This window comes from Notamacropus eugenii, chromosome 2, assembly GCF_028372415.1.
Source record: "Notamacropus eugenii isolate mMacEug1 chromosome 2, mMacEug1.pri_v2, whole genome shotgun sequence".
Classification (NCBI taxonomy): Eukaryota; Metazoa; Chordata; class Mammalia; order Diprotodontia; family Macropodidae; genus Notamacropus; species Notamacropus eugenii.
In genome coordinates this window covers 410198912-410223597 of record NC_092873.1, presented here as the reverse complement: position 1 = coordinate 410223597, position 24686 = coordinate 410198912, and the positions used below count along the sequence as shown (strand labels likewise).

The following is a 24686-nucleotide window of genomic DNA, read 5'->3' as shown; positions in this document are numbered from 1 at the left end:
CTATTTTATACCGTAAACATAGGGAAAGCCTGGAAGAGACTATTTAGAATCATATAATTCAGGATTTCTTAACCTAAGATCCTAGATGTTACTTTTTTAAAATAATAATTTGACAACTATACTTTAATAGAATTGGTTTCCTCTGTAATTCTGTGCATTTTATCTTATGCATTTAAAAACATTATTTTGAAAAGAGGTCTAATAGGCTTCACCACTCTGCCAGAGGGGTCCATGGTCCAAAAAATGGGTAAGAACTCCTTATGATACATATGCTTTATACATAGCAGGTGCTTAGTAAATTTTTATCAAATGAATGAATCATCAATCAATAAACAATAAACGTTTAAGCTCTCACTGTGATCCAGGCACTGTACTAAGTGCTAGGAATACAGAGACAAAAAAACAGTCATCGCCCTCAAGGAGCTAATGGTGGAAACAAGCAAACATATACACAAAGCAAGCTATGTACAAGAAAAAGAAGAATTAACAGAGGGATGGCACTAGAACTAAGTGTGATTGGGGAAGGCTTCCAGTATAAGATGGGCTTTTATTTGGGACTTAAAGAAGCCAGGCAGGTCAGTAGTGAGAGCTGAAGAGGGAGTGCATGGGCGACTGCCAGAGAAAATGCCCAGAGCTCAGAGAGGGCATATCTCATTCACGGAACAATCAGGAGACCAGTGTCATTGGATTGCAAAGTATGTGTCAGGGAGTAAGATGTAAGAAAACTGGAAACAAGTTATGATGAGTTTTAAATGCCAAACAGCATTATGTATTTGATCCTGAAGGTAGTAGGAAACTGAAGGAGTTAATCGAGTGGGGTGGGGCGCAATTTTGTGTGTGACAGGATCAGATCTGAACTTGAGCGGCTGACTGGAGGTTGGATTGGAGTGCGGGAGAGACGAGAGATAGGCAAACCCACCAGCAGGCTACTGCAGTAATCCAGGTGTGAGGTGATGAGGGCCTGCACTTGAGTGGGGGGCAGTGCCAGAGTAGAGAAGGGGGCATCTTCAAGATTTGCTTCAAAGGTGAAATTGATAGACGTTGGCAACAGCTTGGATACAGGGGTTGAGAGACAGTGAGGAATCCAAGATGATTCCCTAGGTTGTGAGCCAGAGGCCCTGGAAAGGTGGTATTGCCCTCCACTGTAAGAAGGAAGATGGAAGAATGAATAACATCTTATTGCTGGAAGGATTCTTAAGAAATCAACCCCTGGCACATCTAATGGATAAAGAAACTAAAGTCCGGGAGAAATTAAAAGTGACTCATCTAAGGTCTCACAGTGGCTAATCTGCAACTACAACCTAGGACTACTGATTCCAAATCTAGGAGTCTTTCCACAACACTGCCCTTCAGATAGCAAGGGGAGGGATGGGTCAGAAGGAAGTATTTATTTGTCTTCTGTCTCTCTCTGTCTCTCTGTCTGTCTGTCTGTCTCTCTCTATATATCTATTTCTGCCTCTCCCAGAACAGAGCTATATAGGCTAAGTTGTTTCAAGGGGATTTTTGCTCCCCACCCCCTAAAATGGAAAATTCCTGTAAGCTACCATGACTATACCATTTACATTTGGTAACGTCACAACTGTGCATCACGGGAGAAACGGGAATAGGTTCTTCCAAAGGAAGAACAGTTAGTATCTTGATTATACCCTACTGACCTGCAGTAAGTGTGAGAGACAAATCCCCTTTTCTTGCAGGATTAAGAGAGCACAATAGGTAAGGGAGAAAATGTGGTGTAAGCTTTTGCTCCTTAGGTGATTGCATTTTTGGTTTAGTGGGGGCTAGTAAGAGAAACAGTGAAGTTTAAGGTTTTTTCCTTTTGAACCCTTGGGTGACTATATTTGCAGCTTTCAAGGGCCTTAGAATTTTGAATCATCCATTTGCAGACGACAAAACAGGAACTTTGGAGGACAGGCAAAGGCCTGCGTTTAGAAGGAATGGGAGACTTAAAAGTGGAAGGGTGTTCCGATGGAAGTAATCTGGTTAGAAGACGTGAGAGGAGTCCAAGATATCTGCAGCTGTATTGTGCTGGTGATACTATGAACCCCTGGAGGAACCAAGATTCCAGCTGTTTCTAGGCTATGGGCTTTAATTCTATGAGAACCATAGCAGTATCTTAGGCTAGGTGGGATGTCAACTAAGACCAGAGCTGGAGGCTTTGGTGAAGACAGCCAAACACACTGAAACACCATCCCACAGAGAGTCAGAGACCAAGGCTGGCAGGAGCCACGTGACAACATGCACAGTCCTGTAAATGACGCCAGGTTCCTCCTCACGTGGTGCTGTGGTGAACTATAATTTTAGGAGAGCAGACTGACAGAGTGCCTCGAACCTTAGGTAGTCACCCCCTCAGCAGACACAATGGCTGAATATGAATTTGAGGGTAGCCCAAGGTATGCTACAACTGTTTAATGAAGGGTAAAGCTCTTTCTAGTCCTGGGGTGATTTCTGGGCTTTCACAGCTGGGACCCTATGAACCAGGCTGAAGCCATCAGATTTACTCCAGATTGGTCAGCAGATGGCTATGGCTTTAGGTCACTGCTGATAGACTTCCTTTATTTCATGTCTTCATTTCTCGAAACAGTCAGATACTTGAAAGATTCTCCCCCTGTGGTACAACAGACTTCCCTAGGACTGTCCCCCAACCCCTTTACCCATTCAGGCATATACCCATTTGGGAAAGCGATTCTTTTTGAAGTCATAGAAAAATGCTGTAGAAGAAAGCTGCCCTCCCCATCCCCAAATTCATGACCATGAGGGGCACCTCCTCTAAGGGCATTATGGATCTGCAGTGCAACAGCTTCATTGAGAAGGGGTCTTGGCCAAGCGGAGCTAAATCAATGGGGCTTTGTACAGACACTGTCCTCTTCCAGGAAAGATCCCACAGACAAATGACAAAAGTAGAAGTCTTGGTGAAGCTATATTTCTCCATCTCTGCCTGCCTGCCTGCCTGCAGCTTGCTGCCATAAGGGGTTTGTGTAATGTCATTTGGAACCCAAACGGCAAATCTCTAGCTACATCTGTGAAATTCTTCTCTGTGTTAAAAACAAATCCTGGGCTGAGGGTTAAACATGGCCTTTTGGAAGATAAAAGTGGTTAACGCAGGGAGCTGGTTCCTGACTGCTGGCTGGATGAAAATGTAATATTTATAAACTGAGAAACACATTAGTGTATAAATAATGGATTAACCATTGAATTCTCAGTCATTACAACTTGGGGAGCAAAAGCAGGTTGACTCTGTTTTGGGGGAGGATTATTGCCTTGGATGAGAAGTTTTATAGAGGTACAACTGACAAGTGTCTTCCCAGCCACCATCTTCTGTCTTTTCTCCATGGCTTCCCCTCACTAGTTCCCCCCCAACCAGTACCGATCACTCGTTGACAGAAGTGGTCACAATCTATTCCACTGAAGCCTCGAAATGCCTAGAACGTGATTGGAATTGGTTGAAAGCCTGGCTTCCACTAAGTTACTTTTGATAGCCAGCCTAGAGCAGTCAACCATTATAGGCTCTTCAGTAAAGTCAATCTCATTAATGAATTAAAATGACAGGTACAGATACTTGTAAGATAAATTGGGTGAGTGGGGTTTGTCCAATGGGAGAAGAAAAAGAGACATACTGTTAAACTTACAGAATGGTCAAGTACTGGGCGACAGGGTCCCTTCTCTGGGTAGAGTGGGTCTGAGGGGTAAGGAAGGATTTATCCTTTTCCTCTGCTCACCTCCATCTCCCAATCATACTCCTATTGGCCCATACTGTATGCCTAAAATACATGCTTTACTAACTCCTTTAGGATAAGAATATGTAGCTAAAATGAAATTATGTTTTCTAGTAGAGTGTTGGGCAGGTGGGTGACACAGTGGATAGAGTGCCAAGCCTGGAGTCTGGAAGACCTGAGTTTGAATATGACCTCAGACACTTAACTAGTGTTATGATCCTGGGCAAGTCACTGAACCCTATCTACCTCAGTTTCCTCATCTGTAAAATGAGCTGGAGAAGAGAAGGGCAAACCACTCTGGTATCTTTGTCAAGAAAGCCCCAAATGGAGTCACAAAGAGTTGGACATGACTGAAATAACTGATAAGAATAGTAGTAGAATGGTGTCCGTGAGACTGGGAATAAGAAATTTCTGGGGTGAGGTCCTGACTCTCCCACTAACTAGCTAAGATTTCCCATAGAGATAAAAAGACTTCTACTAATTCACTCACAGAGGTGAAACTTAATTGGGATAATATGTATAAAAACCATAAAGTGCTGATAAATTATAAGTTTTGGAATTGTAACCTCCCAGAGATCAAGGATCTTCTCCATCTAGATTTTAAGTTCCTTCCTTAGATTGTAAACTCTTTTACCTCTTTTTGTATCCTCAGTGCTCAACACAGCACCTGGCACATAGATGCTTAATACATATCGGTTGACTGATTGATCTTTACATAACCACCACTATTCTCTGCCAACACTGAGTAGTAGTTTCTGGTGCTTAATGAAACACTTGAGTTGAAGAGGGGTAACGATTTCCCAATTATCTGCCAAGGACACTTTAATTTGTTTATCAAATTAGTTCTGAAAAACAAGGACCTTGAAGCCAAAGGTAAGTTTGACTGGGGGCAGGGGACCTAACACAGTGCCTTAAACAAAGTAGGTTTGAATAAATTCTTGTCGTATGAATAGCAATAGCTCACATATATAAAGCTAAGCTGTCTTCCCCCAGTTCCCTTGGAAATACGTGGTACATATATCATGCCTAGTTAACAGATGAGGAAACAGGTTCAGAAGACTGAGGGGTTTGCCTAGGGTCCTGTGGCTAGTAAATGTTGGAGCCCAGACTGTTACATATTTTGATGCCAAGAGTGAAATTTCTTCCACTATGTTCCATCGGGCAAGCATTCAATGACCCTGGAGTGGGAGGTGCTATCTCTACTACTTACTACCTATGTAACCTTGGGCAAGTCCCTTAACCTAACTGGGTCTCAAGTTTCCTCATCTACAAAATGTGATGGTTAATACAGCATCTTCTAGAATTCATTTGCATCTGAAAGAGGGGGACTGAATTATGTGAGGGCATGCACAGGTGAAGCAGCTCTGTGGAGTTCTGAGCTTGGAGTCAGAAAGACCTGAGTTCGGATTCAGCCTTGATACTTACTAGCTGTGTTACCCTGAGTGAGTCACTTAGCCCTGTTTCCTCAACTATAAAATGAGGATAATAATATTATCTACCTCAAAGGATTGTTAGCATCAAATGAGATAAACTTATTTATAAAGCACTTAGCACAGTACCTGGCACATAATAGGTGGTATTTAAGTATTTATACCCTTTCCTATCCATGAAAAGGGGAGGAATTTGGGTGCTGAGGAAGGGGATACCATTGTTGATAATGACAAAATATTGATATTGATATAATAACATTTTATATTGATATAATATCATTGATATTGATATTAATGTAATAACATTTTATGCTTTGGCTTTATATTTCACATGGTTTTCACCACAATCCTGGTATATGGGTAGGCAGGTAGGCGGTAGACCTGGAGTGAAATAAAGTCCTGGGTTCAAACTCAACTTTAGACATTTACTACCTGTGTGGGACAAGGCAAATCATTTAACAACTGTCTGCCTCAGTTTCTTCATCTGTAAAATTGGAATGATAATTGCCTCTATATTCCAGGTTATTATGAGACTTAAATGAGATATTTACAGGTCACTTTGCAGACCTTAAGGTGCTATATAGATACTAGCTATTATGATCATAAAGTAGGAGAACCAACTGGGAACTGGGTAGAAGGGTTCTAAATTCAGATTTCACCTACCTCAAATCATGCCTGGGGCCCTGCCCTCTCTAGCATCTAATGTGGTGGCTAGAGCTTAGTCTTGGAATCAAAGACATAAGATCAAAGCCCGTCTCTGTCATTCACCAGCCATGTGACCAGAGGAACATCTCTGAGCCTCAAATTTTGCATTTGTAAAATAGGAAAAAGAAAACATATAGTACCACTTTCACAGAATTTTTATGAAAATTAAGTGAGATAATGTAGGTAATTGTGCTTTACAAACTTTAAGATCTTGTTCCATTTTATGAAAATGGAACGTTTGTCCACTCTTCCTTGGGGATGTTCCCTCAGGGAAGGGTGCCCTGGGCAGATTGTCCAGAAGAAAGTTTGAGTCAGACCTATCAGTATGAGAGGAGAGGAGGAGATAGGAAAGACTTTTTTCTTTTGTATCTGGAAAATCTAGGTGGATAAATGTGTTGGCCATTCCAGAAAATCCAGTCATGGTTTTGCTTCCCACTTTGGCACCCTGCCCAGATTCAGCAGGATAGCATCTCCCAAAGACCTCCATTTCCACCCTCCCAGCTAGCTAAGGACTCACCATGATCCCATCCCAGGAGAGAGGGCTGGGGACTTCCTATTCCACACTTTGAAAATGAACGGTTGCTAATTTTAAAAGACTTCCAGGGCCAGTGGAGTGACATATTTTAAAAGAGAATAGGTCCATTTTCAACAAAGGGTGAAGTTTGGTCACCCCAGTATCACAGACAGAAGGATACTTTTCAGGTCTTTATTGATCTAATAAATAGTTATTTAATCCTGACTGTGTGGGAAGTCAGAGGATGATTAAGATATGCTTCCTGGCATCAGGAAGCTGACAATCTAGTCGGGAAGCTAGAAAACATACATTGGGACTCAGTTTCCTCTTCTGTAAAATGGAGGTTAGGCAAATGATCCCTAAGGTCCCTTCCAGTGCTAAATCCTATTGTCCTATTATAACAGGGGTTGAATAGGAAATTCATGAAGCTGAGCTCTGGCTTCTGGCTGATCACATGTTTTGGTTGACCACATGACCAGTGGTCATCATGGAGGAAATTTGTACATCCCCTCCTTTCCCATCCCCCCACTCAATCTCAAGTCACCTATGGACTCGATGTTGAAAGGCTTGATGAGAGACAGTACCCTGTTGGCCACAGGAGCAGGAAGAGCTGATGTTTCAGTGGCTATTCTCCCCTCAGTGATCTCTTCCCTTCAGGCCTGTGTTCCTGCCAGGGGTGGAGGAAGGGCTTCTTCTCCTCTCTACCATGTTGGCATCCAAAGCACATGTTCTGCCTTGGCAAGCTTAAGTCTGGGTTTTAGCTAGACTTTTTTTGTTTGCTCTTTCTTGATCTTTAGTGAATAAGTATCTTTCCCAAGACGGATGGGTTCATCCTTGGAAGCAACCTTGGGGGTTTGAGAGGTCCTGGATCTTTTTGGTCAGAGCTAACTGGGAGCAAGGAGAGGAATCCTCAGCAAATACTTCAGCATTCTTGAAGAAGAGGATTGTAGTGAGATTAAGAATGTTAACCTAGCATGAATGGTTCCACCTTCCATTTTGAGATTAAATTGCTGTTCTGTAACTGTTTTTCAATAATAAGATTAACACCTGTGTAGTATAGTTTGGCAAACACGTGCATAATTTCCAAACAACCGATAAATGTATTGTATACCCTCAGACAGGAGAGAACACCAATGGAAAATGATTATAAACAGCCTGGTTTCCTTTCATCATAAAATTAGATGATAAATGATTAACCAAAGTATTTTGTAAACAAATCAAGTAATAAAACACCCATCAGAATTTAGCTGTAACCAAATAAACAACCTTCTCAAGAACTATAAGAAACCCACCAGAGGTTCCAGCCACCAGTCTGCTTCTAGGTGATTAGTAGGATGTCCTCCTGCATTCCCCACCTGGGAAGACTGAAGCAGCCTGTATTTGTGTGAGAGCAGAGCTGCTTGATGGAGACCTGGAGAGGGAGACACGTGGACCTGCATGAGACATACGTAGTGGGACCTTTGGGAATCAAGCTAGTGGTTCGCTTCTGGAGAAGTTGATGTTTGTTATGTTGAATAGATGATAAAGAGTGATTGTATATGCACTGATGGGTCAAAGTCTGATTTAGTGTTTCCAGAGCACTCATCAGCATACCTAATGGTAAATATCGGCTAAGTGTGCACCATGCATTAACAAGGATTCTCAACAAGAAGATGGTTCCAAGGCTGGCACATTCTGCCAGAAGTCATGGACCAGGAAATGTTTGGATAGGGCAGAATCGAGGTGAAATATAAAAATATCTGTTTGGTATTTCTAGAAACCTTGTTATGCACCGATGAGGTTTAAGTATCAGTTTCCTAGGAGAGTGTAAATGGAGTTATAAGTAAAGTAATTCGAAGTATAAGAAGTCTTTCTAAATCCAGTTTTAAGTTTTTCTGTCGATGAGCTCTGTAAGTCTTTTATGTCTCTTACTATTTCTTTTGTGCGTAGTAAAGTACTCCCTGCCCAATACCTGATTTACAGCGGACATTTCTGACTCCGCTTTTGGAGAAATTCTAGGACATAAGAGACAACCTAAGCTGAAAGTGATTTTCCCCCAGGGAGTTGGAGTGGGAGATACAGTGAGTCAAACAGTGTGAGAAAATGAGGGTCTGACCCTTCTTCCAGGCAGTCAGGCTCCCCTAGGACTGATCCCCATCCAGAGTCTGCACAGATTCAAAGTAGAAAAGTGCCCCTTCCAAGAAAAGGAAGTGGCCCAGTGCCCTAGCTCGCATGGAACCAGCTGGGATGCTGGATAATCAGGGGAGAATTCACAGAAGACAGTATTTGGCCTGGGCAGGATTTTGATTGGTAGGGATGGAAGAAGGTGTGGAACATGTCCGGTGGAGAGAGTAGGGAAGCGTGGAGGAAAGATAGCTCCTTCCTCCTTAGACTAAAGTATAGGAAGGAAGGAGGAACTTGAGTTTAATGAAGGCAAATTCACAGGTTAGTATCTGAAAAGATTTTTCCTATTTCCATGAGATACGCAAAGTGTGATGAAGCAAAATCCAAACATAATTACTTACAGAATATTACATGCATATTTCGTTGCAATATCAAATCTCTTAAACACCATTATTCTGGGAAATATAACTAATCCTCTAAGAAAGATATCCGGGGGGCCGGTAGATAACACAGTGGATAGAGCACCAGCCCTGGAGTCAGGAGGACCCAAGTTTAAATTCAGCCCCAGACACTTACTAGCTGTGTGACCCTGGGAAAGTCACTTAACACTGATAAGAAAGAGAGAGAGAGAGATGCCAACCCTGGCATAGGGGAAAGAGAGTTGGTTTCAAGGTAAGGAAGACTTCTTACACGGATTGATTATGTAAACCTTGATAAGTAACATAATCTCTCAGTGCCCCCAGATGACTCTCTAAAATCACAAGTTGCAGATACACTGGTAAAGGGAGTTTCCTCACCTGAGAGTTCCCTACACCAATAAAATAACAGGTCTAGACCAACCCTAAAAGACATTTGGCGTCAAAAGAATATGTGGAACCCAGTGATGGACTTTTAAAGTTTCTGTTTTCCTTTTTAAAAAATTACATTTTTAATCTTATTTAAAAATAAAGATCTGCCTTTTTCCCTCATGTCCCCTCAACCTCTATCCTCAATACAAACCCACTGAAAAAGCAAGAAAACAAATTCTCCAAACTTGTATCACCCAGCAAAACAAATTCCCTCATTGTCCACATCCAGAAAAGTACATCTCAATCTGCACTCTGAATCCATCATCTCTCTATCAGGAGATGGGTAGCATATCTCATCCTGAGTTCTCTAGAACTGTGTTTGGTCATTGTGTGGATCAGAATTCCGAAGTCTTTCAAAGTTATTGTCTTTACAATATTATAATTATTGTGGGAATTGTTCTTCTGGTTCTGCTCACTGTATACTGCATCAGTTCATGTAAGTGTTCCCAGTTTTCTCTGGAATTGTCCTCTTACTCCTTTGTCATAGCACAATAGTACTCCATCACATTCTTATGCCATAACTTTGGCCTTTCCCCAATCAATAGACCCCTGATCTGTTTCCAGTTCTTTGCCACCACAAACAGAAGTGCTGTAGATATTTTTGTACATATGAGTCATTTTCCTCTTTCTTTGGAGAATAGGTCTAGCAGAGGTATTATTGGGTCAAAGGGCATGCCCTTTGCACAGTTAAATAACTTTTGGGGGATAATTCCCAAGTGCTTTCCCGAATGACTTCATCAGTTTCACAGCTCCACCAACAGTACTTTGTTTTCCCATAAAGTTTTTTTTTATCTTAAAACACTTTTGATTGTAATGTGAAACAGTGAATTCAAATGCAGTCACTCACTGCCCAAAAGCTACACAGTGATTGGTAAAAATAAACTGTGATGACTGGAAAACTCAATTTAACACAACAATGGTCCCTGAGCAGCAGTCCTTGGAACAGCCATTAGGTGGAGTGTGGTCCAAACTACAGTTATTTCAGTTGTGTTCAACTCTTGGGACTTTCTTGGCAAAGAAATACTGAAGTGGCTTACCAATTTCTTCTGCAGCTCATTTTACAGATGAGGAACTGAGGCAAACAGGGTTAAAAGACTTGTGTAGGGCCACACAGCTAATAAATGTCCGAGACCGGATTTGAATTCAGGAAGATGAATATCCCTAACTGCAGTCTGCAGACAAGAAAGCAGAAAAAGTCAAATGACCAAAAAGCAACACACATAACGACTATTACATTGTAAATGAAAAAAAAAATCACTGAAGGGAGATCTCCAAGTACCTGAAAAAACAACAATTCTAGAGAATAGGTAATAAAATCTACCAACCAAACTTAGTAGTGGAAGGGGGGGGACACCCAAGGCAGATTGTTGGACACATTGTCAGAGGTGGTTCAGTTAACTTTTTCCCTCTTTGGTAACAGGAGAAGGCTTAACTTTTGGAAATCTGGGGACAGTAGGAAAGGGGGTATAAATCCATGGTCTTAACGTTTTTTTAAAAAGGCATCAATAAAACTTACTTTCTTTAAAATATCAGCAGATTTTGAAGGACCCCCCCCCCCAAAAAAATTCCTAGTCTACTTGTCCAGTGAGGCATTAAACAGACAACATCAGACCATGGAGGGGTGGGGATGGGGACACAGAACTAAATGTCTCTGAACACGTCTTCGGTTCTAGGAATTGCCAGATGATGTCTAAATACCAGGCAAGGTAATGGAGAGGGGTACCAGAGCAGAAGTAAAAGTCCCAGCCTCCAATAGGAGCATCCTGGTCTGCCTGCCCCACCTCCCCAGCCCCAGATTCTTTGTTGGACTTGTCCCTGTAGTCAGACACCCTGTTCTCTCCATTTCCACTGCCATCACCTGCCCCTGAGGTGATGGGGCTTTCGATCCCTGGGGCTTCCTGAATCCCTTCTCTTGAGATACATCTCTTTTCCTCTCCTTGGCTGTAATCTTGTGAACCTGACTACTTGGAATTAGTTCCAGGTGGTGAGCCCTTTGATTAACATGGGTTGCTTTTGCTCGACAGCGGAGCCTAGTTTATCACTGCCTGGAATCTTCAATTTATTTAGCACACAAGATTGATTGCACCCTGGCCAACTTAGCAGATGCCCACGGAACAGCGGAGATTGGGATGAGGTAGAGTAGGAGTTCGTGAGGGAAGAAAGAAGGCTGCAGTCTGGGGAGGAGTATACTTTCTAGATCCCTTCTAGCTACTATGTTTCAGTATATTGCAAGCAGCTTAACTGTTTATTAGGGTAGAAGTTGACTTGTAAAGTGTTGATTTAATATTTTAACTCTAGTATCTATATGCCAAAGGCAGCCCAGTGGATAGAGCCTAGGACTGTAATTGGAAAATTCAAATCCAGTCTCAGGCACTTCTTAGCCTATGTGGCACTGGGCAAGTCATTTAACTCCCCTCTGCCTCAGTTTCCTTATCTGTAAAATGGGGATAATAAGAGCACCTACCTTCTACAGTGGTTGTGAAGACCAAATAAGATACTGGTAAAAAAAAAAAAAGAGAGAGAGAGAGATTAGCTAGTGTAGGACATGTAATAGGCTCTTAGTAAATGTTTACTCCTTTCCCCTCATTCTTTCTCTAGGGGCACATTATAAGTGCAGGGTCATTTCTTTTAGCTTGTAAGTTTCTAGACGGCAAGGACCTAATCTGCCCGATTCTTTGCCAGCACTGAGTATACGAATACACTTCATTATATTCTTTCTTACAGTGATGAGGGCAATGGCTTGGAGAGGTAGAGCCATGTTGACCATCGACCCTTTCTCATCTCTAGTAGATGTAAGCTCCTTGAGATCAGAGGTTATCTTACTTTTCTGTGTCCCCAGGACATAGGACAGGGTCTGACACATAGTAGGTACTTAACAAATGTCTCAGTTAACCTCAAACATTTGCCTGATAATTTCACACTTCTTCCTCCTACATATAATAGAGATACAAGGACAAAGGTCTTTGGTAAGAAAGGAACACTTGAGTTCTAATGACTGGTAAGTGATATCGAAATATCAGGCAAGAGTCAAAAAATCTGACTCCCTGTTTTCTCTAGGATAAAATGTAGCTTTGGCATTTAAAGCTGTCCCAAATTTGACATGGGGCAGCTAGGTGGTGCAGTGGAGAGAGTGCCAGGACCTAGAGTCAAGAAGACTTGAGTTCAGATTTGACTTTAGACACTAGCTGTGTGACCCCAGGTGAGTCACTTAACCCTGCATGCCTCAGTTTTCTCATCTGTAAAATGAGCTAGAGAAGGAAATGGAAAACCACTCCAGTATCTTTGCCAAGAAAACCCCAAATGGGGTCATGAAGAGTTGGACAGGACTGAAACCACTGAACAGAAACAAAATCTGGCAACCACCTGCCTTACTTTTTCTTACCTCACTTTATACGTCTGTGTTCCAGCCAAGGTGGTCCCTGAACTCAGCACACCCTCTTCCATCACTGTGCTTTTGCCTAGGCTATGCCCTCATGCCTGGAACACACTCCTTTCTCACCTCTGCCTTTTAGAGTACTTGGCTCCTTTCAAGTTTTATTTGGGTGCTGCCTCCTCTTGGAATCCAGCTGTCAGTGCTCTTCCCACCCTGCTCTTTCCTACCCCACCCTTACATCCAGAAGGGAAACCCCTTGAGAGCAGAAACTGTTTTACTTTTAATAATGTGTGGTGCATTGAATTGGTAATATCTGCATGTTGCAGGCTACTTACATCTACCATGTGCCTCTCCAAGACCTTTTGGGTGACCTCCAACTTAAATTCTTTGGAGAGCTTTGTTTCCCATGACCCCTCCACTAGAAAGCATCATCATTTTTTTCTGTTGCTGTTTTTCAGTCATATCTGCCTTTTTATGACCCCATTTGGGGTTTACTTGGCAAAGATACTGGAGGGGGTTTTCCATTTCCTTCTCCAGCTCATTTTACAGACAAGGAAACTGAGGTAAGCAGGATTAAGTGACTTGCCCAGGGTTATACAGCTAATAAATATCTGATGTCAAATTTGAACTTTATTCATGGTGCCTTACTCACTGTGCTACCTAGCTGCCTCCCTCTCCCCCCTTTTTTTCTATTTTGGACCAGAACTGTGCCTTCATTGGTATAGGCAATTCCTGATATGGAAGCTGTCTTCTCCTATGCAGATCCTACAACTCTTCTGCAACTTACTGCCTAAGAAAGTTTTCTGAGATGCTAAAGACTTGCTCAGGGTCACAATATGTGTCAGAAGCTTGAACCTAGAGAGGTTAGCTTTCTATCCATTTCACCATACTCCCTCTCACAGGAAATATGGATTGAAAAAAAAAAAGACAGGTTTTTTTTTTTAGGAGGAAATACTGATCAACTCTCAAAACAACAACAACAAAAAAACCCTATGTTTATTAAACTAAAAAAAGTTGACTACTATATCTTTTTGGCCGAAGGACTTACTGTATAATCTATTATTCAGAAAATCTACTTTGCTAGACTCCTCCTCTTGGATAACAGATTCTCAGAGTCCAAGAAATCCTTGGATGCCGCCTTTTGACTGAGTCCAAGTTTTACAGAACAAATCCTTTTATTAAGGGGATTTGTTCTGTGAAGTTTGGATTTAATCAAATGGCCACCCTTGAGGACCTAGAAGGCCACATGTGACCTTGAGGCCACAGGTTCCCCACCCCTGATCTAGACCAACTCTCACGTAAAGCATGAAACCCACGGACAACAAGAGGCCATCTAGCTTTTCCTTGAATAGCTTCTATGACAGGAAACTCACGATAGCCCCAGATATAAAACCATTTCATACTCAAACCATTTTATTGTTGGAGAGTTTCTAGTTATGTTAAGGGGCAGCTAGGTGGTGTAGTGAATAGGGTGCCAGGCCTGGAGTCAGGAAAACTCATCTCCCTGAGTTCAAATCCAGCTTCAGACATTCACTAGTTGTAGGACCATGGACAAGTCACTTAACCCTGTTTGCCTCAGTTTTCTCATCTGTAAAACGAGCTGCAGAAGGAAATAACAAACTACTTTGGTATCTTTGCCAAGAAAACCCCAAATGGGGCCATGAAAAGTCAGATATGGCTGAAAAGTTACTTCAAACTGGAATCTCCCTCACTGTAGTTTTTATTTGGATCATAGCATGATAGGTTCAGAGCTGAAAGTGACCTTGGACCTCAACATGGTTACAGTCCAAAGAATGCTGGATTTGGAGTAAGAGGATCTGGGTTCAATTTCCCCTTTAGACAAAGGAGAGGTATGTGCTAGATGACCTCAAAGGTGTCTATCAATTCTGAATTTTAGGATCCTTCCATTTTACAAATGAGGAAACTAAAGCCCAGAAAAGTCAAGTAACTTATCTCAGGTAACACAGGTAGTTAGTAGTAAAAGTCAGAATTTGAACCCAGGACCTCTGACTCCAAATTTCACCTTCTTTTCACTGATCTTAGTCTTTACCTTAATAGCTAGGTATTTATAAAGTTTGCAAAACATTTTAGAAATATTAGCTCACTCATGCTCCGGACAGTACTGGGAATAGTGCTGGGAGGCCAGTACTATTATCATACCTATTTTACAATGAGGAAGCAGGCAGGTTAAGGAACTTGCCCAAGTCACATACTTAGTAAGTTCCTGAGGCTGCATTGTGATTCCGGACCTGTTGGTCTATTCACTTTGCCACTTAGTGTAAAGCAAAACAATTCTAACTCCTTGTCAACATGATGACCCTTAAAAATGACACAGTGATCACATGTCCCCTTCGGCACCCACCTCAGCCTTCTTTTCTCCAGGTTAAGCATTGCAGTTCCTTTGACTAATCTCACTGTCACTGTCACCAGCTTCTGGACCCATTATGAGTTACGGTCTTCCTGACTTCCTGGTTTCTCAATATCCCTTTTAAAATGTGGTATCCAGAACTGCACACAAAACTGCAGATGTGGTCTGACCAGGACGGAGCTCAAGGACTTGATTACTTCCCTTGCTCTGATCATTAGTTCTGTTAATGTAGCTTAAGGTTACTCTAGGCCTTTTTGGTTGTCATGTCAGACTGCTACTTCATTTTATGTCTCAGAATTCAGGAGCTGGAAGGAACTTCAAGATCCATCTAGTCCAGCCCATCCACAAAGATGGAGAAGTTAGGTGGTGCAGTAGATAGAGTACTGAGTCTGCCTTTGAAAGACTCGTCTTCCTGAGTTCAAATATGAACTCAGACACTTAACTAGTTGTGTGATCCTGAGCAAGTCACTTAACCCTGTTTGCCTCAATTTCTTAATTTGTAAAATGAGCTGGAGAAGGAAATGACAAACCATTCCACTATCTCTGCCGAGATTTGTGACCAAATTGGGTCACAGAGTTAGACACGACTAAGATTGACTCAATAACTAAACAAATCCACATAGAAAATCTCTAGTATGCCACACACAACAAATGACCATCCAGAAGGAGGTCTTTCTAGCAGTTTCCAAATTCCTATGTCTTATTCATAGGAAATATTTCCTATTTCTGTCTCTGTCATCCTATAACCTAAACTATCATTTTTATAAAAACCCACGTATAGAACTTTATATTGGCCATCTTGTTAAGTTCAGTCCACTGTTTCAGGTCATCAAAATCCTATGGGCTCCTGATTCTGTTATCCAGTGTGCCAGGTTTGTATCATCCATGAATTCAGACAAGGCTGACCTTGCTCAAGGTCACAAGGTAGTAAATGGCAAAGTCGGTATTCAAATCTGGATCCTCTCACTCCAAGTCCAGCTATTCTCTGAAGTCTAAGGAACCTTTCAGGTCTAAATCTATGATGGCTTGACCCAGTGATCCATGACCTACTGTGTCTTCATCCAAATCCCTGGTAAAAGTGTTGTTTTTCATGAAACTGGTGGTTCTTGAGTATAGTTCCTCGGCACTTGAACTGCTTCTTTCTGGATGTTTGCAGCATTTCTTTCTTTGATATGAGAGCTCTGGATTTTGACTTTACCATTCTTGGACCTTTTGGGGCCCATTTCAGTATGTGATCTGCAGATTGCTTCTGTCTTCCTTTCATCCTTTGGTCCTAATACACCTTGGCAGTTTTTGTGTATCATTTCTTAAAATAAAGAGTTTGGCTTTTTTTTGTTCATAGCTTTCAGGGAGTTCAATGATTCTTATATGATTTCTCCATGACTTGCTGTTTCTCAGTTCAGTTTTTTAAAAATATATCCTATGCCTTATATTTCCTTCTATTTTTTCAATCTTTTTATTTCATTCTATTATTTCTTTCTGTCTGAAGCTATTGATTTATTTTTGGTCTGTTCTCATTTTCTGGGATTCTATTTCTTGGGTCAGATTTACCACTTTCTCATCTAAGCTACTTATTCTCCTAATTTTTTCCTTTGGAGTTTTTACTTCATTTATTATCATCTGCTTCAATGCTTTTAACTACTTATGTAATCTTTGAGTAGAAAAATAGAAATAAAAATGGAAATGGAAAAAATCCATTTCCCCCTTGAGTCTCTGTTTACAATCATTAAGGATTTAAATTTGCAATAATAAAAAAAAAATACTGGTTGGTGTTTTCTTTGATTTACTCATTTCTCCAGCTTTGGTTCCTAAATTGGGGCTTTGTGCCAGGACCAGGTTCTGTTCCCTGCTGAATCTGAGTGAACCTTGAGTGGCCCTGCTTGATCTTACCCTGGCATGCCTGGGTTCTTTCACTGACTTCCACATTTCGGCGTTCAGCCTCCATGGATCTTTACAGTTCAGAAGACTGCATCTTCACAGCCTTCTCTGTCCTCTCAAGGAAATGTTAAGGACTTCAGAATACCTGGGCCTGGACTATCTTGGTCTAAGCTCTATGGTCTCCCTAGGCCTGGTTGTTGCCTACTAGTCCTCTCTAAGGATTTTTTAAGGTCTCTACCTTAGGGCTTTCTGACTGACACCCCCCCCCCCCCCCCAGGACTTTCTTGGAAAAGCATTCCATTCCTACTGCCTTCAGGCACATCTTTGCCAGCCATGAATATCCCTAGCCACCTTTGGTCATTCTAGTGTTCATTTTGCTTGAGGGGGCCCCCTTTTTATTATTTATGGATTTTTGGTTGACCTCTTTTGCACAGTGCTTGGGTGGAAGAAATCACTGTAGTTTCTTATCGTATTTCTTGGTCGTGATTAGACCTTGCACGAATTTCAGGATTTTGCTCTTATAGTTATGTAAGAGGTAAATGGCCAGCCTCCCATTCAGGCAGCCATTTTTATTGAGAAGTCCTAATTGATTTGTTTTTTAAAGAACTCATGCTCGCTCACTGTGATCACCTTTTTTCCTTTCTAAATGCTCACAATTACCCCTTCTGTAAACTCCCTCCTATCTTCCTTTCAGTTCTTTCTGGGATTTTAAGGATCAGAGGCACAGTTTCACATAGATCTACTCTAATTATAGGGTTTATATTGTTAGGATACAAACTACTGGTCTTATGCACACCCACAAAAAAGTTACAGGAAGACACGGGTCCTAGCTATGCTTCCTGGAGCTGCATGGAATGAATCTAATCACTCACCTACATGCCAGACAATTATATTCCTTTTGGTGAAGTTTCTCTCCTCCTTCCCCTGAGCAAGGACTTCTGGATGTTTTAGAACAGGAGTTCCTCCGTGAGATGCCAAAAATAAGTCCCTATAGCAGAGCTTCTGTGTTGTTCACCCAGGCTCATAAGAAAACCTACATGCTTTGTGTTTACCTGGGCCCCATTATAATCACAGAGATTATTTTGTCAGTGAGTCAGCAGCCCTGCATTGTTCTGGAAGACTTATTATGACACTTCTACTTTTTTTTTTTCCAACTACAGACACGCTTAGGACCATGGTGCAAAAACACTCTCATTAAGTGGTTTTGGACTGAAACCATTCAGCGAGCATAATAGCACGCTTGATGGTGACAATTACTGCAATAAGAACGTAGTGGTGGAGGATGCTTTGCCTATATTACACGAATTAATGTTCAGCCTATTGCGGGGGAAGCCAACCAGAGTGTTTATATCTCCACCCTTTCTCCTTCCTCAGAGAAGGGACAGTCAGGATCCAGGCTCAGCAGAGAAACTCATCACAGACCAGGGCTCTCTAGGCCAAGCACTACCTGTGGGACCAAACAGCACTGATGGGGAGGAACCATTGACAGGTCTGAGGCCTGGGGAGATCAGAGGAAGAAAGGGAAGGGGAAATGAGAGTGAAGAACAAGTAGGTAAAAAGGATGGAAGAGAAAGATTTTTAAAAATACATACAGGGAGACTGCCACTGACCATGGTCTTGGATATCCCCACCCTGGCCTCTAGGTCTGTAGATTACTTACCTATAGCTGGGAACAGATACAGAAACTGGTGCTGAGAAGGTCAACATCAAGTAGTTTTCCAAGGGAATGCCACCTTCCTCAGTGTTCCCCACTAAGACCCCCCCCCCCAAGGGCTGACTTTCAGGGCATGCCAATAGTTACCAAAAAGCCAACTGTTTTGTCTTTGACCTGCTCCCGCCTCCCTTTTGCTAGTTCATTACTGTCCCCCAATCCTCATTAATGGGGCTCCGTCTTCCTGCCACTCAAGATCTCTCACTCCTCACGTTTTTCTTAATTCTACTCTCCTCCCTCAAGAGCACTACACTCCAGAATTTCTTCTCCATGCCACTTGGGCTAGGTGGTGCAACGGATGGAGAAAGAGTGCTGGGCCTGGAGTCAGGAAGACCTGAGTTCAAGTCTGACCTCACACTTTCACTAGCTGTGTGACCCTGGGCAAGTCACTTCACCACTGTATGCCTTGGTTTCCCCAGCTGTAAAATAAAGATAATAATAGCACCTGCCACCCAAGGGTTGTTATGAAAATCGAATGAAATGATATTTGTAAAGCTCTTAGCCCAGGGCTCAATCATGAGTCGAGTCTCCTTGCCTGTGTTGAAGGACATTAATCTCTCTAAAATAACTGGTAACAAAAAGAGCTTGATATCCTGTAACAGGGGCTCAGCTTGGTGTCCATGGACATCCAAGATGTCATCCTATCATAGATTTAGAACTAGCAGAGTCCAGGGATAGATTTCAGGGCATCTGTGACCTTGGATTGGAAAAAAAATACATCTTATTTTTCACTAACCTGTAACTGAAATCTAGCATTTCTTTCCGTTATGAATTTTTTTTAATGTATTATTCTGAGAAGGGTCCGTAGGTATCACTAGTCTGCCAAAGGCCTACGCTGTATTTTTCATCTGCTGCTGTCTTATTTCAGCTCTCTGGAACACGGTGCCCCTCCCAGGTGAAGCTCATCACTGCTAATGGAATCATGGTGCTGCTCACTTGAGTCTTGATTCAAACCACCTTGCTTAGCCTCCTCTCCTCTCTGAATGGAGACCTACATCAGCCTCCTCCCAATGCCTTCTTTTGTAGAGGGCAGAAACAAGGCTCTGAGACCGTTGCACTTTGTATCTCCTGCTTTGCCTGGTTTCAACTCCATGTCCTCATGCCATGTACCTCCTGGTGTGTCTCCTCCCCCACACTTTCCTGCCTCCTTTTGTGTGTTATCTACCCTCAGGAGCCAACTGGCTAATTCCAGTTGGTCAATGAAGCTCCTTCCCTCCTTTCTATCCTCTCCGTCCATATAGGGTATCATACTATAACCTGCAGGTACTCTGGCCAAAGGAATGTAAATTTCTGATCGCTGAAACCTCACAAATATTTTGGGGTTTGCAGGCTAGACTTGTTTCTTAAGGATCATGCCTTAAACCCATATCACTCTGGCTCTCATTGATTGGCCAACAACAGGTTCCAGTCCAAGTCTTACTTGATCATTGTTTGGACCCTGATGATTCAGAGTGAGTATAAATAACAATTGTTTCTGTTTTGTCCAGAAACTACATGAGGATCTTCCCTTCCCAGATTAATTGATTGATTTTATTAGGTAAAAGAGGTCATTCTCTGCCTATTTCTTACCTAGCTTTAATCACCGAATGGGTGTTGCCTCAGTCAAACTGAGACCTGGGATAGACCTTGGCTTAAAAATGCCAAGGTTTACTACTGTTTCCAGGGTCATCTCCAGTTTTCCTATCTTGCTACTGGACCCAGGTGGCTGTAGAGGAGAGAGTGAGGCTGATGCCTTTGCACAGTCTTGCCTCACTTAAATCCAATTCACTTTCAAGTCCTGGCATCACTTTTGTGATATCATGGTCCTCTTTGAGAATGAAGGACAAGCAACAATAAACAGCCAGACGGTAGGCTTCCTGAGGTCAGGATCTGTCTCTCTTTTTTTTTTTCTTACTGATTGTATCCCCAGCACTTAGCACAGGGCTAAGCGTCTCCATGCTTACTAAAGGCTTATCAGATTGGAAGAACACCTGAACAATGTATCTTTAATTGATGGAACTCTGAGGAAAGCATTTGTGAAGGTTAAACCTGCCTATTGTGCCCTGCATACGCTGAAGATACCTTCTCCTCTCCCACCCCTGCCACATAAGTGTTAGATCAAGCACCAGGCATGTGGCCCCTTACTTCTGAAAGACTGTTGACCCTTGACTCAAGGCTGTCCTTGGGGAGAAAGGTGTCAATGCAGAATCTAAGGTCAAAGATCCTCCTTCCATCCTTCACCTCAAGATGGTTATTAACAATAAAACCAATAACCATGGCATATTTACATAGCACTTTAAGATTTTCCAAGCACTTTATACACAAGCCAGTGGAATTACATTATACCCATTTTAAACTTACCAGTATCCAATCATATGTATGTGGGGGAGGGAGAGATGCAAAGGGAGGGGAAGAAAGAGGCGAGAGGAGGGATTTGAATCTTTACTTGGTCTCGTTCTCATCTGTCTCTCATAGCTGATCATCTCACTACATGGAATGTAGTTCTAGAAAAAAAATGCTCTTAACTTGAGGTACATGAACTTAGTTATAATAATCTCTGTTCTAGAATCTCCTTTTCTGCACATATTCTCAGGCACTCGATGGGTCTTCATAGGCTGGTGGAGCTTAATGAGAGGAGCTGCCTTAGTTGGCCTTCCTCCAATTCCTGATCAGATGGAAAGCTCTGGTGTGTTCTTTTCAGCTTCCTGGCATCTTCTCTTTCCTTGAGGTGACACAGAAAAAAAGAAAGTTAGGTGGTGGTGTGATCATCCTGTGCTATAATCACACTTCTTCGTGAAGCCTTTTGAGATATTCCTCACCCCCAATTATCTAGGACCAGTGTCTTCTTATATTTGTGTGTGAGTGTGTGTATGTGCGTGTGCGTGCATGTGCGTGTACATGTGCGCACGCATGAAACCAGTAATTTGTATCCTAACAATATAAACCCTCTAATTAGAGCAAATCTGTGTGGAGCTGCTGCTGTTCCTTGAAGTTCCAGAAAGAATTGAAGGAAGTAGGAAGTGGGGGCAGAAAGTAAAATGTATAGATAGGGAAATTGTGAGCATTTAGAAAGGAAGTTGTCTTTTGGGGAAAAAACCTTTGGATCAAATATCTGCTAAGGGTCTGCTACTCAAGATACCATAAGATCATAGATTTAGAGCTGTAAGGGACTATAGTCTAGCCCCCTCATTTTACAGAAAAGGAAGTTGAAGCTCAGAGAGCAAACGCATGAAAAGGCATTTATGAAGTGTTTATTATGTCCCAGGCACTGTAATAAAGTGGATTAAAGTGCAAAAGAGACACAGACCCCAGCTTCAAGGATCTGGCACTCTAATGGGGAAAACAACAAGGATAGGGGAATGATGGCCAGGAAAGAGTGAAGTCACAGGAATGATGAGTGGAGCCATGCCTCAATCAATTGATGGAGCCCTTTCCAGAAACAATGGTGGTCTCGATTTGATTCCAAGAGCAAGAGAACAAATTCCAGTGGGGCTGGGGTGAGGGTGGGGATGGGGAAGTCCAGGACTGAGCAGCGTAAGAGTAAGGATGACCAGAGCAGTCAGGTACATCAGGTTTGAAAGTGGAACACAATGAGACATTCCTAGTCCATCTTATAGTTTATAAAAGGAAGTTTATTTGATCAGAATAGAGGAGTGACATTTAGTGTAGAAAAGGGATATTAATAGAGAATACAGTGAGAGAAATGATTATCTTTCTCTTTTATTTAATAACTACTTATTGTATTGAGACTGAGAATTTACCCCTTTTCTACTTCCTCATCCATAAATCAACCAGTGTGGGATGTTTTGTTTCAGTCATATCCAACTCTTTGTGACCCTATTTAGGGTTTTCTTGGCAAAGGTCCTGGTGTGATTTGCCATTTCTTCTCCAGCTCATTTTACAGATGAGAAAACTGAGGCAAACAGGGTTAAGTGACTTGCCCAGGGCCCCACTAGTAAGTATCGGAGACCAGATTTGAATTCAGGAAGATGAGTTTTCCTGATTCCAAGCCCAGGGTTTTATTCACTTTGACACCTAACTGCCCCTCTCTACACAACATCTCCCACCCGAATATTTGACTGGATCTTAATGAGAGCTTTAAACTCAGCTGCATCAACTCAAGGAATTCTCAATGCCTACCTTGTTGAATGTCCTTATCCTGCTGTGGCTAAATAAATCTCCTTTTGTTCACTGTTGAATGACCAATGCATGGATGGATTTCTGATCTTGAAATCTAGAGTTTTCTGTTCTTTAAAGTTATTTATTTTCTATCTTAAATGGTATTTTTAAAAGCTGGCTCACTATAAATAAGATCTATTTTGTTTTTAACTGGTTTTGATTCACGTGTGCCCTTCATTTTGAACAGGGGTTTCAGGATGGAGGAATAATGTTTGGTTTTGGTATACAGAGATATAGAAAGGACCAAGGGTAGAACCCTGGTTCAATTGCTCCAGACTTTCTCCAGGGGGTAGTGGGGAGGGTAAATGAGGCAGGACCAAATCAAAAGAGCATCATATAGTTTTGATTTTGAATACATTTTCCAGAAGGCAGAGCCAAACTGGTTCCACCAGGATTTTCCCATTGCTCCTTAGGCTAAAATGAGTCAGAACACCATTTTTAACAGCCTAGACCAAAGCTAAGCCAATGCATCATGTAGCCTCACTCAGGGTTCTCTCTCTTCACCCAGGCATATGCAGAGAAGGCTCTCTGCAGGGATGAAGATGAGGGTTGTACCTGAGGAGGAGGGTAGGGAAAAGAAGGTCGTGGCTGGTCACTGTCACATTCCAAAGGGAGAGGCTAGAGAAAAAGCTTTCTCTGTTATTCAGTTGTTCAGGCCTTTCAGACTCTTTGTGACCCCATGGACTGTAGCATGCCAAACCCTTCTATCCTCCACTCTCAAAGATTGTCCAAGTCAAGTTCATTGTCTCCATGGTACTCTCTATCCCTCTCATCCTCTGCTATCTTGTTTCCTTTTGCCTTCAATCTTTCCCAACATCAGTCTTTTCCAGTGAGTCTTGTCTTCTCATTATGTGGTCAAAGTACTTAAACTTCAGTATTTGACCTTCCAGGGAACAGTCTGATTTAATTTCTTTAAGTATTGACTGATTTGATCTCCTTGCTGTTCAAGGGACTCTCAAAAGTCTTTTCCAGCATCAAAATTTGTAAGCATTGATTACATTTTCTCTTTCTGTTTCACTCTCAATCTCATACTTACATAAAATAGATTACATATAGGGAGATAGACATCAATTAAGCACTCAATATGTGCCAGGCAGAAGGCAGTTAGGTGACACAGTGGATAGAGTGCTGGACTTGGAGTCAGGAAGACCTGAGTTCAAATCTGACCTCAGATACTTACTGGCTGTGTGACCCTGGGCAAGTCACTTAACTTCTGTTTGGATTACCATTGGAGAAGGAAATGGTAAACCACTCCAGTATCTGCCAAGAAAACCCAGTGGACTGTATGGTCCATGGGGTTAGAAGGAGTTGGACACAACTGAATAGTACCTGTGCCAGGTAGGTGCTAAACTCTGAGAATATAAATACAAGCAAAAAAAAAAAAAAGAGCCCCTGCCCTCAAGGAGCTTACAGTTGAATAAGGAAAAATGCATAAAAGGAGAAAATGGGAGGTGAGAAGGAACAGGAAAACAGAGGTCGGGAAAAGTGGACAAGTGGCTAGGGTGCTTGGGCTGGATTTGAAATGAGCATTACTGACACAAGTGTCTCCCCAAATGGAGCCTCCTGGAAAGAGCTCTGCAATCTGAGGAGGAGGCCATAGGGTTATCTTTCCAAGAAGGCCACTGGAGTGGAGGTAGAGAAGGCATCCAGAGTTTATTGAATGGACTGGGTTTAAAGACAAGTACAAATGTGTTTTAACACACATACATACATATACATACACACGTAAACGTGTATGTATGTATGTGTAAGTACATGTATGTACTATTCTCTCCAATTGAAAGTAAGCTCCTTGGGGGCAGGAGTAATTTAATTTTTGTCTTTTTGTACTCATTGTGTATCCTGGTATCTAGAATTTAGTGGGTGTTTAATGAATGCTTGTTGA

At 42.0% G+C, this 24686-nt stretch overlaps 1 long non-coding RNA gene across 1 annotated transcript; it reads right to left on the bottom strand.

Moving 5' to 3' along the window:
• Positions 1–9370: 9370 nt before the first annotated feature.
• On the bottom strand, positions 9371–17955 carry LOC140524110 (uncharacterized). Its single transcript, XR_011973568.1, has 3 exons — positions 17805–17955; positions 11778–11810; positions 9371–10485 (listed from the first exon to the last, which is right to left on the bottom strand). It is a non-coding gene; the product is annotated as an uncharacterized lncRNA (long non-coding RNA).
• Positions 17956–24686: the final 6731 nt, after the last annotated feature.